Raw genomic sequence first — 17,367 nt, forward strand, 5'->3', positions numbered from 1 at the left:
GCAAAATATTGAGGTATGAGGTACAACATACAAACATCTAATTGATATTCTATTGTAACTCATGGAACCAGAAAAGGACATCTCAATGTTGTGGAAGATTCTGAGACAGTTCCATGTTTCTATGCAATTAATGAAGAGTAATCAAAGGCTATATCTATAAACTAAGTAATGATCAAGCAATACCCATACTTATGGGGGCATGATAAAATTAAGTATTTAAGAGTATGCATTTAAAGGGGTGCAGTTATGGCAGCTAAGAATATGTGGGAAGAGACTGAATAAAACATAATACAAAATCTCAGAAACTGGAAGCTCTTTTCTATAGATATGGATAGAAAGATATAAGCAGTAAAAATGCTTTTATTCCCTTATATATAAAGGTCAAGAATATCTTATTAACCAGAGGAGAAATTGTGGAGAGTAATCAATAAAGAGGTGAAGGATTTTATTTGAGAGGGGATGAGGGAAAGAGTCAAGTGGGATAAGTTGATCCTCGCAACAGAACAAGGAGGTTTGGGGTTACGTGATTATAAGGGATATTTCATAGCTACATGGTTAAGGATCAGCAGAAAGCAACAATTAAAAGTGAAAAGGGATGATGATGAAGCAATAACAACAGCCATACAGAATATTATATTCATAAAGCAGCAGAAAATATACTAAGAAAGCCAACATGGGACTGGAGAGAGGAAATTCTGCTGATAGAGATGACTGCTGCAATGAAATTAAACACTATTACTTGTGCTAGTATGTCTGGCTGAGTTTTCATATATAATTTCAGATTAATCTGTGTATTATATGCCAGCATGACTAGCTATGATATTGTAAATAAGTTCTTACATATTGATTTATAATCTGTTTGTACAGAATATTTTAAAGACTTGGACAGTGTCTTTTTACATTTCTAACTACACATGTTTGTGAATAAAGATTCTAAAGGCAAACTGTCTCAGATTCAGCTGATCTGCAGATGATGTCATCAGAATATTGACAGCTGCTATGTGTTACTGTCAGAAGCTGAAAGACAGAAACTTTAGAAAACATCTGTTGGATGATTTTCAAAATATGAAATGAAAATTAGAACTGGAACACTTATGACAGTTAGGCTAGTCTATAAAAGAGTCTGCTGAAGACAATTGAAGTCAGTTGCCAGTTACAGATGTCAATTGCAGTTACAGCCAGTTAACAGACAGTTGTGAGTTTTTCACAGATGTACTGTTTGGTGGAAACCCAAAAAAAAAGGACTCTCCAAGAGCTGGTAAGCCTGCCTTTGCTTTATTGTAGTAATTTAGTTTAGATCAGGGACAGTGTTCTTTAGCCAGATAGGAAAATTATAACTAATCAGTTAGATCAGTTAGAGTTTTTCCTGAATGTTGGAGTTCTGTCCTACAGTATTGATTTCATTTTCCTGGTGAATGAGATCTGTTTATTTATTGGGAATTACTGTTTTATATTTTAATAATTTTGCTCATTATTAAATATTTTTATTAACTTACATTGTGGCTTGTCAGTCAGTGTTTTGTTTAGTGAGTTACTTGCCTTGATAACTTCCCAGACCACTCTGAAAGCCTGGCTGCTTAGGTAATTTGCTACTATTTGTTTTAATATTTAATTTTCATAACTGGACACTCCTTTAAAAGGGCATGAAGACACTCTGATTGGTGGCAGCACTTTACCTTATTATTTTGGGGAAGGAACACAGCTGGAAATTTGTGTCAGGCTTTCCCAGAAGTGTTTGGATGTTTGAAATTGAATTTATTCTAGTGTGAGTGTATCAGATGTCTTAAACTGGAACACATTACTCTGAAGTGTGCAATAAGGAGTTACATGGCGGGGGGGGGACAAACGTATACAGTCCAGTCCCAGGTTATAGAGAATGTTTCTGTTGTGCTCTTAGGGGAAAATTGTGAAATATTACTCCTGTTTAAGTGATAGTCTCTCACTGGAGTCAGTAGTGAGGGTTAAAGCTCCTTAATTACTGACCCAGGATAGTGGGAGATGTCACATTAATTGGTGGCAGTTCAGTGGGATATCAGTCGGACATCACAACTCCAATTAGGGGTACAGAAAATAGACATGAGGAGGCTTGAATTTACTGGAGGAAGGTGGCAAAGGAAGCTTGATATTGGGGAAATAATTAGAGAAAGAAAGGTAATAGAATGGAAAGAGGCCAAGAAGATATTTGGATTGCAGGCTAGTTATTGACTTCCCTATCAGGAAATGATATCAGAATATAGACAAACAGAAAGGAATAGGGGAATCTTAAATGAAAGACCTGTACTACTTGAGTTTTTAACTGAATCTAGAACAGAAGCTGCTGTTAAAAAGGGGTTATTGGCAGGTCATATAAAATATTATACAATAATTATAGGAATCAAATGAAGGGGGGTCAAAAAAGGTTGGGAAGGGTGATTCACAAAGAAACAATGGGAAGACATATGTATACCTTCCAAATAGACATATGTATACCTTCCAAATATGCACTATAGAAGATTTAGGATTTTTACATAGGTACTTTTATACTATACGCCAAGCAAAATCCAAAGAACTTTTCCTCAGGTAGATGACACATGGCTGAGGTGTGATGGGGAAGAAAGATGTAACTGGAAACATATGTTTTGGGAGTGTAATAATTTGGCAGACTTTAAAAATTACATATGGAATACTCTATTAGGAATATTTGGTGAGCAAATGAGTGTAACTAAGGAAAGGATTTTTTTGAGCTGTGATTGGATTTTGATTTGCTTAGACACAGTAAGACTTGTTAAATTTAATTCTGGTGGCTGCCAAAAAGCAATTACTACATACATACATACATACATACATACAAATATTTCAAGTACGGGCATTAATGCCCTTCTAACTTGCCAAGATACCAAAACACTTGTTCTCATAATAAGTGTCCAGGCTGTTGTTAAAAATATCTGAACTAATACTTGCTTTAATGTAATTTGGTAGTCTGTTCCATGCATTAGCTACTCTTTCAGAGAACCAATTAGTACACTTCTCATTCCTATTGAGTCTTCTACATAGGTTGTCTGATGATTTTCTAGTACTTTTTGATAACCCCAAACATTCCCAGAGGTAGTTGTTTCTAAATGCCCTATATACCCGAATAAGGTCCCCTCTTAGATATCTGTAAAAGACACTGTACAATTTCAAATATTTTAGTTATTTGTAATAAGTTAAAGTTTCACATCCATGGATGTTCTTGGTATATTTCTGCTTCTAGTTTACTCATGTTTGTTTTCTTATAGGGTTTCCATATTGCTATTCCATACTCAATTTTGGGGCTAATGTAACTAACAAACATTTTTGATTTCTGAGACTTTATAAATCTTATTTTACAACCTATAGTTCTATAACTATCATTAACCAATTGGTTGATATGATTGTAAAAACTCATAGCTGAATCTACCAGGTCCTTAAATGAGTCCACAGTTTCAATCACTGTGTGCTGTATTAAATATTCACTTTTCAATTTATGTCTCACAAATCTCATATGCTTAGTTTTTAATGCATTTATTAGCATATTATTATCATGTGCCCAAATAGTCAATTTATTCAAGTTATTTTGCAGTCATGCCTTATTTCTAACACATGTAATCAGTTTACCCAATTTCAGGTCATCTGCATATAGACTGTAGAATACCTCAGATGAAAAGGTTAGGTCTGAAAGATACAATCTAAACAAGTAAGGGCCTAGGACAGAGCCCTGTGGGATGCCCTGAATGTAACCAAGGATTTCACCTTTCCAGTTGCTGTGTGATACTTCCCATGTCCTATTTGTAAGCCATGCAGCTAGTCATCTTATCAAGAGTACATGAATATCTAGTTCTGCTAATTTATTGACCAGTGTTTTGTGTATGATCCTGTCAAATGCTGAAGTTAAATCTATATAAATTACATCACAGCACAATTTTTCGTTTATAGCTGTTATTATATTGTTATAGAGCATCATGTTACAGGTGGTAATAGATCTATTTTTAACATATGTATGCTGATATATGGTTTCAAGTCCCAACCTATCCAGTTCTGACAATTGACAATAACTTATCCAATATCACCGTCTCCATTATTTTTCCACAACATGAAAATAGACTTAAGGGTCTATATGACTTTAGGTTTGTCCTACTCCCCTTTCCCTTAAAGACATATTTAATAATCACATCTCCAGTCTTGAGGAATCTCCCTATATTTATATGACCTAGTGAATAATAGATATGATGGCACCATATGTTCTTGCTGAAGTGTTCTCAGGTCATTGTTACTAATTCCGTCTTCTCCCTGTGCTTTGTTTGGATGCCATTTGTACAGTTCTATTTCAATATAATCTAGAAAATCTAATCAGAAAATGGAAATCAAAATCTAAACCACCTATCCTTGAAGTAGGAAATATTGTAACAGAGAGAAAAGAACAAGAAGTGGAATCTTCAGAAAAGGGTAAGAGTAAATTACATAGAAAAAATGGAAACCAGTGGGAACAATACACACGGAAAATGTTTTGGAGGAGGAATGAGGTTTAAAAGAAGGCACAATCTGAGTTATCAATGTAATATTGCTTAGATTATGCATCATATATATTGCTAAATAACCTAGAATGTTTGTAAATGTGAACATATTAATATGGTTTGATTACTTTTATATAATGTAAGTGTGCTTATGTCACAGGTGATATTGTAATAAATGTGTTTAAAAAGCATACAAACATCTGATTGAGGGTAAATGTGCATAAGATTTAACCTACTGCAGCTATGGAAGAACTTAAGGTGATAGGCAAGCAATGCTGGGCTTTTAATTATAGCAAATGTATCTGGGAAACTTGCCAATTTGGCCATGTTTGTTCTGTCTGCAGTGGAATGCATCCAGGTTTCCATTGATTTGGGAGGGAAGTATTGGTTGAGCCCATGCTTCTCAATTGTACAGATTTTTGCCTCATATTTTTGGTCCATTTTTCATAAAATTGTGGTTTTCTGGCAAACTAGTGTTAAATCATTAAAGAATGAAGTTAGAAAATAATGACAGACATTTGAGTTTCAGACTCCATATAATTCAGAAAATTCATGCTAGTGCAAAACCTGTTATTTTACTAACTTTCTAAGTTTGTAAGCACAATATTTAAAAATTGTCCCTATTTTTGGTCCTTTGTCCCACTTTTATTTATGGTTTGGTCCAGATTTCTTGCTCTAAGAGGATGAGAGGTATGGTTGAGCCAAAGCCATATGGGTTGTGTTTGGGAATGAGCAGTAGTGGGGCTAACAGGTGATTTTTAGAGGGTGTGGCAGGGGCTTCTTTCATGAGGGCAGGGGCATGTTTTGAAGTAGAAGATTACAAAGAGTTTGAAGCTAAACTATACACTCCCATCAAATGGCATGTCTTGCAATGTCTTCTGACTGATTACCTGGATCAGGAGGCTGTGAGGTTTTTGGCATAGGGGTTTAGAGACATAGTCTCTAAATAGGATCATCAGTAAAAACAAAGCCTTGTGTATAACAATCTGAAATCAGTAAATGGTAAAAAGGGCATCACAAGGAGATGTTTAGGCAGGGAATTTATTTGGGCAAGTGAGCTGACTTTTTTGCAGTCTCTCCTTCTCCGCAGTGTTAATGTATCCCATCTTTGGTCTTTTACCCAAGAAATGTCCAATGGAATTTCTATTAATACATCATTTATCCTTCTCCAAGGGAAGCTCAGTTAATGAAATATTGACTGGGACACTGACAATAGGAAAAATTGTGGCTTTTGAGAAATCTAATCCAGCCTTGCAGTAAATCTAGCTGTCAAAGGATTCATTAGGATAACTTCTTGATTATAAAAATTAGGTGTGAAATGGAGTGCTTTTAGAAATTGTGTCAGGAGGCGGGAATCCTTTTGGCTGAAGAGAAATTAAAGACCTCAAAGTCTGGAGTTAGGTGTCCTAAACATCTCATTCAGACTCTTGAAGAGTAAACTCAGGTTGCTTGGTGTCAAGATTAATGATAATTTCCAGAAAAGTAAAGTCAGAGTAGGTCATGACACATCTCTATTATATATGTAGAACTTTGTGTGCAGGGTAGTAGCCCTGGAAGGAACTTACACAAGGCTGCTGACTGTGCTATTGAAAGGAAATCCACCGAAAACATCTCAGAGTGAGTATATCATGATGGGTTAGGAATGACTTATCCACTAGGAGAATGTTCTTGAAAGAGTTTAATGGATGTCATGGCTGGATATCCACCAGTGAACTTAAGTTGTACTTATTGGAGCTAGGAAGAATCAGATCTTTGCTTCCTGGCTTAGCAGCAGACACCAATACCAGAAGAGGTTTGAAGTCTTTAGACAGGTTTTTAATAAAGGAGTCCTCCGCTCCCAGTACATTGTGTCTGTATAATGGGATTTATACATTGCTTATTTTCAGCTGTATTGTTCTGAAACAAGTCATTAATACTGGGGAAGCGAGTTTTTCACACAGTATTGAAATTAGTCTTGTTTGCTGGTTATAATTTTTATTTAGAACTGCTTTTGCTTCTTTGGTGAAAGAAGAGGAAACTGGACTGTTATAGGCTTTTGTTTGCTGGAAGTTGGTTAGCACTATGTGTTTCTATTGGCTGTATTCCCTGATCTTGCTTGCTTTATTTTTAGCTACATTGTACAGCGTAATACTTGTCTGTGTTGAGCTACCTGACACTTCGCATCTGTGCACCTGATTTTACTGAAAGAGATTTCTGAACCAAGCCATGCTGTGCACAGCAGCTGCACGTTAATGCATTCTACATAGTAGTCAGGAGGTGCATTTATGTGTGACACTAGTTCACAGAAGCAAACATTCCTCTTTTTCACTTTCAAGGAATAGCCTTCATTTCTATACTTCTAAACAAACTTCACAGTTTGTTTTTCTAGACACCAGGTCCAACACTTTTGGTCATATACTAACTGCATCTTTACCAAATTGCATAGTTCCATTATTTGTGGCACCTGTGCATGTATCACACAGGAGCATGTTTAGTAAAGTACTCTGTTCAAATAACTGTGGCACCTCTGCCTGCAATGTGCAGGCATATCTCTAGCATATAGCACTGCTCCATTATTGCACAATTTCTTCAGATGTATTTAATATATTATACTGTACCTGTTTTACAACAAAACTGTTGAGTTCTTTTGGTAGTGCTTAATTGTTTATTATTGCATTGTCACATATTTTTCTTTTATGTTTTTGCCTTTCTTCATGCACTACTAATCGCTTTTCTCTGAAGTATGATAAACTTGGATTTGGTATATATAAGTTTGGAGGATAGGTAAGTGCATGGGGGCTTGCCCCACTACAAAAAGAAGTTTAAAGGAGAAGAGTGATTTTTGAGATTTGCTCTTCTCCTTTGTTTTGGGTGTTTTTTTTTAATTTTTTAACCTAGTGAGCACTTGGCATTTCAAGTGCTGACATTTCAGTAGGGAGCCTAGGAGGTGTATTATAGTTTGGATGCTGGTATGTGTTATCTCACTGAGAATGTTGTATGTGGATACATGGTAAATGATTTATGGTATTATTTCTCACTTCATATTCTGCCTGCAGTATACAATAATTGTTCAGAATAATGAAAATTGCATTATTCCTACCGATTACATTAAATAAATGCTTATTTCTTGCTGGTGCAGTACAGTGGCACAGTGAATAGCATTGTCAACTCACAGCAAGAGGTTCTCCTGTTCAGTTCTTGGATGGGGCTTCTTCAGTGTGGAGTCTGCCTGTCCTTTAAATATTCTCATTGGTTTTCTCAAGGTACTCCAGTTTCTTCCCACATCTCAAAGACACACAGGTCACGAATAGGCAAATCTAAATTGTTTGCAGAGGTGTGTGTGTGTGTGTGTGTGTGTGTGTGTGTGTGTGTGTGTGTGTGTGTGTGTGTGTGTGTGTGTGTGCATGTGAGATAATGAAGAAAGGTCTGGTAATCTTTATCCATTCTCTCCTTACTTACTAAGTTCTGCAGATTGTGGTGGCAGCTTGTGGTTTTGCAACCAGAGGCAGCTCAAGACATTGAATGGATAGATTTCTTGTTCATTTCAAGGCATTATTGAAAAAGCTTCTAACATGCCCTCCACTTATGTCTCCAGTGAGGAATGTTTTTGTTTGGTATGAAAAAAGTTTGAAGAAAGCTGTAAAATCTCTTAGCTTTTAGAGTCTCATGAACTGTGGGGGCTGCCTCCAGCTTAATTAAGTTATTTCCACTACAGTTATAGTATAGTCTTGGCCACACCCACTGTGGTGTTGTATGTTGGCCTCATCCCTTGTGCCCCATTTTGGACATCTGAAAAAGTGGCAAACCCAGCTGATCCATACTCTTATTTTCTACTGCATCTTATCATCTAATCTACCTTTAATACCTTGTTGAGCTGCATTCTTATATTTTATTATGTTGTCAGTACATCAGCTGTCTACCACCGTGGCCACATTGTGGCATTGACATCAGCTGTCCACCAACATGGCCACAGTGTGGCATTGACAATTTGATAGAACTAGGTACCTTGAAACAATGTTGTTATTTCCTCATTCTCATTGAAAGCCCCTAATTTTTAACAGACAGAGCATCCACTTCTGAGTGATGTGACTACTTAGTCAAATTATAGACTATCGTCCCACCTACCACTGTAGTCAGTAGGCAACACACTAGCACACTGCAACAATCCAGCATACATATCAAGCCATGTAATGATGAATTACTGAAACAAATGTTTCTGCAAATCTCCTACAGAATGCACCAACAATGGACAGAGATGTGACCATCATACTTGCATGCTTACTACACATGCATCAGAATCCCTTGTTTCTTTCCCTAATAATGGATGCTAGAGCTGCATGCCCAAGCCCTTAAAGCAGTCAGAGCTTACTGCTACACTCTCACCATGCTGAGCAATGATAAAATGGTTATTTGCTGTCTTTATGTTTGAGAATTCATGATGTCCGTGGACCAGTAGATCCTTCACTCAAAATAATACATGCAACGTAATGATTGCCCACATGCCAATGTTTGCTTTTAGAGGTACAATCAGTGGCATATGAAGCAATAAGTGGTTGTGTTCACAATGGGTTCAATGCCTTTTATTTTTTTCAGACCTTCTGGTAAAAAATGGGGTATATGAGGAGGGTATTACTGTACTGCTGTGCAGTCCCAAACCTCAAGGCAAATCCAGCATGAGAAAGATCTTGAATCCATAGACATCCTAGTCTCAATAGACAAGGCCAGTTATCACATGTTTGTCAGCTACAGAACCCCTTCAACATTTCCCACTGCCCATGATGCCTACTTCAACAAACTAGAATCTCTAACTACTGAGCCCAAGAATATAGTCATGGAGAATTCCAACTACACGTTCATAAACTGGTGAACATACCCCACAAACAATAGCTATGCATAATAGTTCCTTAACTTTTATAACCAACAAACTAAACTGTGGAAAAGTAAAGCAATAAACCAATAATTGAAGATGCTCATAAACATTAAGCACAAAGTTTTATTGAATAAGCACTTTCATCCACATATAAATTCATGGACTTCATAAGATTCCTTAACTTTACGAACACCAGTTCTTTTGATCATTTGGTAGTCTATTCTACCAGGAAAGTCAGTCTACCTGACCTGGTTCTCACTAACAAAGTACCATGATTAAATCTGAGCACCATGCCATCACATTCTCCTACTAAAAAACAACCTAAGATTGCATCTAATCCCACTGTATTCAGGATTAGTTTGAAGGCAAACTTCCTTGAACTCTTGGGCAACCTAAAGAGATTTAAAATCTCTCCTTCCCTGGGGGAGGCCATAAGAAAGCTGCTGCCTATACAATAAACTTCTACACCGTTCTCAACTCTTGCAATCGAGCATCTCCTCAATCTGGCGTAGATATGATGGCAAATTTAAATCAAACACTGCAGTTAAAGGAGAACGCATCTTACACTAAGGGAAAAAAATCAAGTATCCTAATTTTATGAATCAGCTTACAATAGTCTGCAAACAACTGAAGTGTAAAATCAAAATGTGTAAAGTCAGTTATGAGCGGAATATTATATGACTTCCTCAAAAAGGTAACTAGCAAGTGTTATTTAAACTATGTTAAGAAGTTCAGCAGTAGCACCAATAATTAATAATGACACCACCTATTCCATACATGAAGACATAGCCATGTACTTTCTGACAAATTTTGTTCCATCTTTTCCCTGCTTGACATTTAACACTCAGCCCCAGCTTTTCCTCTGTGTAATCCATGCTCGCAGGCAAAACTTGTACATTCACACTCTCCGTTATAAGGCTGGTCAACATTGGCATCCCACCTCAGGACACGTCACAGTTATGAACCTATGAACCTATGAACAGCATTTCACAGCGGGCCAGCTCCTCACAACATTTACTTCACTGATGTCCAAATGGACATCAAAGGGTCTCTGGCTTATGAAGTTTGGAGTTGATGTCAGACTTGCTGTTATCATTAATTCTCCAGAATATACCGCTATCCTGCAGCAGGGAAAAGCTGACACTAATTTCTTATGTTAAGACCATGAACAACCTAAACACAAATAAATAAATAAATAAATTAATCAATTTATTAGTTAAAATGCAGCATTGTACTCTTTGGGGAACATGAACACTCCTAGACCTACTGCACAAGGTGCAATCCCTTCAAAGCTAACCGCATCGTTACAGACCTTGGCACATTCATGACTATCATATAGCAGCTATCGTTGAGAAAATCCTTTTGCCTAGCCCAAGTAATCACTAATTGTTTATACTCCACATTTAAACAAAGTTATTGTCTCCCTGAACACCTCCCTAATATGACTCCTAATAGAATCCAGTGCTCCCTTTGACATGTACCTGTCTAAACAAATTACATAGTTTGAGAAATGTCAAATTTTCCTGGCCAGAAGAAATCTCAGGCATGGGCTCCTTAAACTATATAGAGCATCTAAAAGCTCTGCCACTGTATCTCCTGCAGGCTATTATGCAGGAACCACTGTTTGGTCTATAAGGTAAGAAAAGACCCAATTCATTAGAACTTTTACACATTCAAAAATCTGCTATACCACCAATCCCCACCCTAGCAGCTTAAACTTACATCAAAATATTAACAGAACATGGTGGCAATGAAAATGTCTTCCAGAGGATCCCTTACCTGTGGAATAAGCTGTTATTCCATGTGAAACAAAGTAATTTCTTAAATATCTGGACTAGTGGATGGTGATCCACTATTTCACATTAGGAATGTCCTTGTTGTTGGGGAAGCAAGACATGGTCATTGCAGTCACTAAACATCTAAAGATCTACTGAGCAGAATGCCTAGTATAAACCGTAGAAGCCATGAATTGAAATGTTTTGTGACTTCAGTCTCTCATCACTATAGGCTGCCTTCATTATGTTTTTGCTATACTATGTGCACAAATGTGCTCAGGGGTCCAGTTAAAATGATTAGTGTCCATTTATAAGCTCTCAGCTTTGTGCTTCAGTCCAGGCTTTGGTGGATTACATAAACACTGGGCTGTAAATAGATTGATTAAAGGATGGGTAAGGACTAAAGTCAGGTAGTGAGACTAGAAACAACCAGTGGGAAAGGCACTTTTACCCCTTAAACAAGAAGGGTTTCACTCTATTAGGCCAAATGATTTGGCTTTTGTGTTTTAGCATCACTCTCTATCACTCTATATGGAGATGCTTATAGGATTAGTAAAATGCAAGGTGTGTATTAAGCCATTAAGCTTGAGTGATATCATATTCTTACTGCAGCAAGTTACGCATATTGAAGAGTGACCAGTTTAGAAAGGGCATCCGTGTAGTTCTGGAAAAGGGTACTTTACCCTTTCTCTGCCCAGTAACCTGACTGATCATAATGATGGCTCTGAGGACCACAGCAGAGCCACTGGAACTAGTATTGTGACATTAAGTATTTGTGACCACAAAAGTGGCAGTTTTGTGGATGCAGATTTTTTGACAATTTGTATTGGTGTCAATTGTTTTCAGTTAAGATTCATCTTACAGTGGTGAGCTGAAAACTGCATAGCATATTTCTAAATTTATAAGGAAATGATTACGGTTTAATGGGTAAAAAGGATCTGGCCCCGCTGATATTAAATATATTTTTTATCTGCAGAGTTTTTCACATGAGTAGTAATCATCTAGTCCACAGTTGTTTCTAAGCTAGTGTGGCAGACATCTACTTGACACAAAGGTATTCATGAATCCTTATAAGAATATCAACAAGTTCATGTTCAGGGAGGCTGAAGTAGGTGGTTGTATAGTTTTACACCCCTGGGGTTTGGAGGATAAAATTCTGCCCTATATAGAACAGATGGAGTCTATTTGTGTGAGTTTAGTCTGAATTTGTTTAACCTGCACATTTGTTTTCTGTTACTGGAACAGATAATGGCTACTAGAAGATTAGGAACTGCAATTAGCTGATGAGTGTGGCTTAGTAAGAGTGGGTGCAAAAAAATCCGAAAGGAGAATGGGTAGAGAAGAAGAAGAAGCTTGAGAGGGGTGATAAGAGACACAGAAGGGGAGGGACAGGCCACAAATCTAACAAACTGGCCTGTTGGGGATAAGGAACTTTTTGATTGGGTGTGGGTTCTAAATTAAGACCTGTATGGGAGAGGGTGCAAAAATGCCTAAAAATATAATAATTAAAAGGCCTCCTGTGTGGCCTATCTTGAGACATGAGTGGAAGTAATATTGGATGTAAAAGATGTGTAACAATGGTGAAAGATGATCCTATTTCCCACTGGAGGTAGGTTAGATGCTGCCATTGGATTGATTGAATGTTTGCCTGGGGCAGAGTAGGTGGATGCCTCCACAAAATGCCTGAGTCAGCAATTCCAGTACAAGAGGCACTGAGGAAGATGACCCTTTAGTCCAAAGGCCCTAGAAAAGAAATGGCTACAATCAATGTTTAGATCTGGGGGCAGTTTATTTATTTATTTTATTTATTTATTGCATTTGTTGACCGGGAAAGTCCACTGGGCCTAGGGGAGCCCATTTTCAGTGGAGGCCCAGGGAGAAAAGCTCCACAGTATTACATACATTTAAAATTAAATCACACAGCTCCAAAGTATTACATTCATTTCAAATTAAAACTAGTCATATGTTGTAGATACATGAATAAATTATAGGTTTTTACATGTAAGTAAGCCTAGAGCTGATAATAGGTTAAAGCAGTTATTGATACTCAGATAAGCAGACAGTAACAAGGACTACTGAGTGGGAGGAAAAGAAGGCAGGAGACAGGAGTATGATGGTTGGAGTAAGATAGACGTATGGGAGTAGAAAGGATATGATGATATATATATAACAGAAAATATGATGCAAAAGTAGAGGGTTAGAGAGTACTGGGAGAAGATGCAGGTGATCCCGGTTAGGAGAGGGGAGAGAACAATAATAAAAAGAGTAGGAAGGGATATAGAGTAAGAAGCTGAGAGAGTTAAATAGAGAAACTTATGTGTTAAGATTATCTTATGGGGTACAGATACATAACCAGTTAGAGACTAGATGTAATTTTACAGTTTTTTTAAAAGATGCAGACTTGTGGGTTGATCTGAGAGAAGGGGGAATATTATTCCATAATTTAGCGACAGCATAAGAGTACAGCATTTGGCCAGCTGAGACTTTGGGTTTGTCTACGGACAGCAACATTTTGTTTTCAGACCTGAGGTGGCGATTGGGCTGGTAACTGGTCAGTATGGATGAGAGGGAGGGGCAGTGTGCAGGTTGGAAGACTAGTTTACATGCTGTAGTTAGTTGAAGGTAAGTAAGGTGGTGGTGGAATTCTAGCCAGTTTAGTTTGTGCAGTGAGGAGCAATGGTGGGTCAAGTATTTGGAATTAGTGGCAAATTTTGCAATTTTATTATAACAGGAGTGAAGCTTATTTTTTAGGGAAGAGTGTAGGTTGGTAAGGATGGGGGTGCCATAAAGCAGAGTAGGAAGTAGGTAGGATGAGGCAAAGGCCTTTTTTGTAGTGAGACTAAGGAAATAGTTATTCCGATATAGGGCACCTAGCTTTTGATTTTTTTTTAAATATTGTTATAGATATGCAGGTCAAAGGTTAGTTTGTCATCAATAATGACACCTAGTAATTTGGTACTAGGAACAACTTCTAGGATAGTATTGTTACTTGAGGTAATTGTAAAGAGAGGTTTATCAATGGGGGTAGCTTTGGTGGGGGTGAATAAAAGCAGTATTGTTTTGTTTGGGTTAAGGGCAAGGTGATTCTGGGACATCCAATGTTCAGTAGTAGTGAATGCCTCTTGGGTAAGTTGCTGTAATTTGGTGAGGGATTTAGAGGTGGAGATGATAGTTGAATCGTCAGCATATTGTATGACCGAACTATGAGTAAGGGTTTGATGAAAATTGTTGATGAATATGCTAAATAGGAGGGGACTAAGGATTGAACCTTGGGGAACACCAGTGTTGGTAGTGATTAAAGGGGAGGAAGAGTGTATCCATTGGGAGGATTGTTGTCAGTTGTTGAGATAGTTTGTGAACCAGAGTATGGTGGAGGAAGATAGATTGAGATTAAAGAGTTTGTTGAGCAGAAGAGTGTGAGATATGGTATCAAAAGCCTTTGATAGGTCAAGAAAGAGAGCAGATACTAAGGTGCCAGAGTCACAAGCTCTGTTTACTTTGTCTAAGAAGGCAATGAGGGCAGTGTTGGTGCTGTGTCCAGGCCTAAAGCCATGTTGAGTGGGAGAGATGCTTGGTGCCAGAGCCATGGGCTCAACCTCAATGCCAAGAAATGTATTGTTATCCCCTTTGGGAAAAAACATGTATCCATGAATTACCATATAGGTGGCAGTACACTAAACACAGAAAGTGTGATAAGAGACTTAGGGACACAGGTGGACAGTGGTCTCACCTTCGATAACCACATTGCCACAAGAGTCAGGAAATCCTTCTATGTGGCACACCTCATCACGAAGGGCTTTTCATCCAGAAAAAAGGAGGTCATTGTCCCACTGTACTCATCCCTCATTAGACCCATTATAGAATACAATGCCCCATTTGGTATGTACCTCTCAAGACATCTGCAACAACTGGAAAGGCCTCAGAAATACCTCACTAAAACAATCACAGGCCTAAAGCAGATGCCCTACGCTGACCGCCTTAAAAAACTCCAGCTATACTCTGTCGCATATTGTCTACTCAGAGGCAATCTCTGCTTAACATACAAGGCCATGTCAAACCCAGAGCTGTTGGACATGCTACACTTAAAGAAATCCCAATCCCTCAGAGCTACACGCTCCAGGGATCTAAACCTTGTCATCACAATAAACAAAACATGCTGGAGGGATAGGTTCCTGACCCAGAGACTCCCCAGACTCTGGAATAGATTGCCCATACATGTCAAGCAGAGTGCCTCTTTGGACCTCTTCAAGAGGAACCTTGACGATTGGATGGGAGAAAGGAAATTCACCCCAGGGATCACGTCAGTTGCCCTGCTAGACAGAGGTCCAGGAAAGTAAATAATGTGGGAAGAAATAGCCAGGGAATTGTTATGGCTAGGCTTGTATAGGCCCTAGGGCTGATAGCCTAGTACCAACCTATGAACCTATGAACCTATGACAGCAGTTGAGATTTAGCTAGATAATGTATGAGCTGTGTGTGGATGCACTTCTCAAATATTTTTGAGATCGGGGAAAGAATGGCAATAGGACAGAAGTTTGAGATATCTGTTTTATTACCTCCTTTGTGTAGAGGAATAACAAATTATTTTTTCCAGATATCTGGTACCTTGGATTCTCGAATGGACCTATTAATGAGTATGCTGATAGGGTAAGCAATGAAAGGGGCTGCTAGTTGGAGATATTCCGAAGGTAAGTTATCAGGGGCATTAGTACAAGGTTTTATTTTATGGAGTAGTTTCAGAATGGTGGATGTGGAAATGGGTGATAATGAGAAAATAGGTGCAGAATTTGAGGAATGTGGTGTTGACGAAGGGCCCAGTATGTTAGGGTTGATGGGTGGGAAGGTAGTGGTTAGACTGGTGATAGTGTCAATGAAATATGCATTGAAAAGTCGAGCTAATTCAGAGGGAGATTTATCTGGATTTGGGCAAGGGGCATTGCTAGTACCTGGATGGAATAAGGAATTAATTGCTCCCCAGAATTTTTTGGGGTTGTGTTTATGCTGATCTTGAATAGATTGCATGTACTCTTTTTTGTCTTTGACTAATAAGCGTTTAGCCTGGTTACGAAGCTCTTTGTATGACATTAAGTTGGAGGGGGTTTTATTTTTATGCCAGGTTTTCCAAGCTTTGTCTCTAGAGGACATAACTTGCTTTGTGTCCTTTGTAAGCCAGCATGGATGTTTAGATTGAACTCCCTTAAGCCTTAGGGCAGCAAGAGAGTTTAGGGTTGTGAGGAATGTGGAATTAAAGAATTCAACAGCATTACTGAGTGGAAGAATTTTAAGAGGGTTCCAGTTTATGCTCTGTAGGATATCATTGAGGGTATGCTGGGAGAAGTGGGACAGATCTCTGCAATATCTGTATTGATGGGAGTTAGTTGTAGAGGTTGGCTTGCGTATAATGTATACTGGGGAGTGATCACTGATACTATCAGGGAGAATGCCTGAGGAAGAGATTTTGTCAGGGTCAGAAACTAGGATCCAGTCTAGGGTAGATCCTTTGTTTGTGTTTTTATTTGGTCTAGTGATATCTGTAATTAGTTGAGAGTATGTGTACATGTTAATGTTTGTGCAGGGATTATTATTGGCAGCATCTAACCAGTTTATATTAAAATCACCTAGAATTATAGTTTCATTTTGAATATTAAGGCTTGTCCAGACTAGAATTTCTTCTAGAATAGTGCTATTGTTTCTGGGGGGAATGTATATTACTATGATGCAGAGGCTTTTGTGGTTGTTAAGGTTGAGGAATGTAACTAGTAGCTCCGCAGATGAGAAAGAGGGGATTGGTTTAGTGAATGGGATGACTGTATAGATACTTGGGAATAATAGGGCAATGCCTCCACCTTTTTTGTGGAGTCTGTCTTTCCTGAGACAGGAATAATTTGGAGGTAAGATTTCAGAGTCCTTGATATTTGGCTTGAACCATGTTTCAGTGATGGCAGTGCAGTCAGGATTGTGCTGGCCTAGCCAAGCATGTAGGAGGGGGATTTTATTCTTAATACTCTGAAGATTAACAGTAATAATTTTTATTGTTTTAGTGCTGGTATGTAAGTTGTGAGAAGGGGAGGGAGGGCCTGGATTGGGGTGTATATCCCCAACAGATAGCCAAGTTGCAGAGAATTACAGGTTACTTGGAAGGGGCTTCTTTTTTGTATTTCTGAGGTATTTATGGAATAGTTGGTAAGAAGAGTTCTAGTGAGTAGAGAGTAGAATAAATTTCTTTGGTAGG

The sequence above is a fragment of the Protopterus annectens genome, chromosome 10.part0 (genome assembly GCF_019279795.1).
Source record: "Protopterus annectens isolate FY-2018-M chromosome 10.part0, PAN1.0, whole genome shotgun sequence".
Taxonomy (NCBI): domain Eukaryota; kingdom Metazoa; phylum Chordata; order Ceratodontiformes; family Protopteridae; genus Protopterus; species Protopterus annectens.